Consider the following 3,244-nt stretch of genomic DNA (forward strand, 5'->3'; position numbering starts at 1 on the left):
TTGAAGCAGGCTCCAGGCTCTGAGCTGTCAGCACAGAGCCTGACATGGGGTTTGAACCCATTGAGATCATGACCTGAGCCAAAATTGGATGCTTAATTGACTGAGCCACCCAGGTGCCCCAGGAACGGTTGTTTAATGGGTACAAAGTTTCCATTTAGGGTGATGAAAAATGTTGGAAATATATTGTTCTAATTGTACATTGTGTGCAACGTGGGCTGGCTGTGCATTGTGAATGTAGTTAATGCCACTGAATTGTACTTTAAAATGATTACAAGGATGAATATAATCTCATTTTACCACAATTAAATGTGTGTGTTAACCACTGAATGATTAGCCAGAGGACACATAATTTCTAAACACAGGGAAGTAGACAAAAAAGAATAAATTATTGAAAACATAGCACCCAAAAGCAACCCACTGAAAAATATATTCAGTATAATTAACAAGCTCTACGCTCATATGCATGTATATTTCATGTTTCTTCAAAAGAAAAAGATATATAAAAGACTCAGTATACAGGATCTTTACAAATATTTATTTTAAAAATTTTTTATGAAGTTTATGTATTTTGAGAGAAAGACAGTGTGTGCATGAGCTGGGAAGGGACAGAGAGGGAGAGAGACTTCCAAGCAGGCACTGCTGCGTCAGCATAGAGCCCCATGGGGGGGCTGATCCCACCAACTGTGAGATCATGACCTGAGGAAAATCAAGGCTTAAGGCACGGAACCACCCAGAAGCCCTTTCACAAATGTTTATTTTTAAACTGTATGGGTTACACGGTAGATTAAGTAGAGCTAAAATAAAAGAAATAAAATAATTAGTAGACTGTAAGATGGATATGATGAAACCATCCAGAATGCAGCACTAACACACATTGAAAAGACAGAGGTGCCTCTCTACGCTCAGTGTGGAGCCTGCTTAGGATTCTCTCCCTCTCTCTGTCTCTCTGTCTCTCTCTTCCTCTGCCTCACTTTCCCCACCCCTCATACCTGCTTGTGGTCTCTCTCTCTCTCTCTAAAATTAAATACATATTTTTAAAATATATTTTTGAGAAGATAAAAGTCATAGAGAAGATTAAAGTCCTTATTATTGGAATTCCAGGTGGTGAAAATAAAAAGAATTGGAAAGACGGAATATTTACTCCTGAGAGATAATTTTCCATAACTGATTATGATTCCTGCTTTTCATCCTCGCATTCAGAAAGTGCCACAATCCTGCAGTCAGCCTATTTCAGTGAGCTACTCCTGCATCTGTCAGCACCTGTGACCACCACTTCAGACCCATCGCTCGGACGTGCCCCTGGGGGGCCAAGGGCTGCGAGCTTATGAGCTCAGTTTCAACCCACCTATGAAGTGTTTGCCTACAGCCAGTTGAGTCTCAATTTCAAGCTCTTAACAAAAGGAGATGCACCTGGACTTTCCCGGATCCCTCTGTATTCTTAAGCATTGGATGGAATTAAGGATCCTTTTGCTATAAACCGCACTTGTTTGACCAGTCCTGCTCCCCTCAGTGGACAATTCGTTACCTACCAGAGTGTCTCCAACTGTGGGCACCCCAACCATAGGGTTGTTCTGTAAGCCACAAAAAAGCTGCATCCAAGCTTATTGGACCTCTGTTCTCTCAAGGGTCCATGATGCTGTGCCCCGGGTGAAATGAAGGCTTTGTAGTCAAGCTCCGTGGCCTGTCCTGGTCCTGCTGGATTGAGGATGTGCAGAATTTCCTTTCTGACTGCACAGTACACGACGAGACTGCAGGCATTCATTTCATCTACATTAGAAAAGGCAGGCAGAGTGGTGAGGCTTTTGGTGAGAGTGGTAAAGGCCATGTAAAAATGGCTGTTAAGAAAGACAAAGAAAGTGTCCCACAGAACTGAGATGGATTGGGTGTTGAAGCACAGTGGTCCAAACAGTGCTAACACCACCAACGACGGCTTCGTGCAGCTTCAAGAACTCCTATTTGGATGCACCAAGGAAGAAATTGTTCGGTTCTCCTCAGGGTTGGAAATTGTGCCAAGCAGGATCACATTGCCTGTGGATCCCAAGGGCAAGATTACAGGGGAAGCCTTTGTGCAGTTTGCCTCACAGGCGTTAGCTGAGAAGGCCCTAGGGAAGCACAAGGAGAGAATAGGGCACAGGTATGCTGAAGTGTTCAAGAGCAGTCGGGAAGAAGTTAGGTCATACTCAGATCCCCCTCTGAAGCTGATGTCTGTGCCGCAGCCAGGGCCCTAAGACCACCCTGGTACAGCCAGGAAGAATAAGGCATTACCAAGCTAGCGGGCCTGGAGAGGATGAGGTCTGGTGACTACAGTGCAGGCTATGGGGGCTCTGAGGACTACAGCAGCCTCAGTGATGGTGAAGGCTTCACCACTGATCTTTTTTGGAGAGACCTCAGCTATTGCCTCTCAGGCAGGTATGACCACAGGTACGGAGATGGGAAGTTCACTGTCCAGGGTACCACTGGACACTGTGTCCACATGAGAGGGCTGCCACACAAAGCCACAGAGAACGGCATTTACAACTTCTCTCCACTCAAATATGTGAGAGTGCGTATTGGGACTGGCCCTGATGGAAGAATGACCATTGAGTTTGTCACTCACGAAGAAGCTGTGGCAGCTATGTCCAAAGACGGGGCCAGCATGCAACACTGACACATAGAAATTTTCCTGAATTACCCTCCTGGGGCCAGCAATGGGGCATATAGCAGCCAGATGATGCAAGGCATGGGGGTGTCAGTGCAGTCTACTTACAGTGGCCTCGATAGCCAATCTGTGAGTGGCTGTTATGGGGCTGGCTACTGACGCCAGAACAGCACCGGTGCATATGACTAGTTTTGTAGGAGCATTTGCGTTATTGCAATCCAATATTCAGAGGCAGACAACAAGCAGTGAAAAGCAATGATTACTCTTAGAAGAAGCTGTGGGACCCATTTGGCACCATGAGTTTGTGAAATCTGGTTTAAAAAACTCCCTCTTCATGTTTTCTCATGCAAACTTTCTTCTAGCATGTGATAATGAGTAAACTAAAACAATTTTCAGTTTTTCTCAAGTAACATTTAGGTTGTGTATTTCAGAGTGATGTTATCTGAGTTAAAGTGGTTTGAAGTACATTAAATGGATCTTTTACAACACATTGGGGAGACGTACTTTTTTGGACAACTCAAGGTGCTAGATCCCTAATTCAAAGAGGAACATTTCTCATGTTTGTTCATCTAATTTATTTTCATTTAAAATCTTTTGGGTTAAGTT

General features: G+C 44.2%; 1 pseudogene; it reads left to right on the forward strand.

The window, feature by feature from the left end:
* Nucleotides 1-1,630: 1,630 nt before the first annotated feature.
* Nucleotides 1,631-2,827, forward strand: LOC144236556 (heterogeneous nuclear ribonucleoprotein F-like; annotated as a pseudogene).
* The last annotated feature ends 417 nt before the right edge of the window (nt 2,828-3,244 follow it).

Source organism: Crocuta crocuta, unplaced genomic scaffold, assembly GCF_008692635.1.
Source record: "Crocuta crocuta isolate KB4526 unplaced genomic scaffold, BGI_CrCroc_1.0 scaffold317, whole genome shotgun sequence".
Lineage (NCBI taxonomy): Eukaryota > Metazoa > Chordata > Mammalia > Carnivora > Hyaenidae > Crocuta > Crocuta crocuta.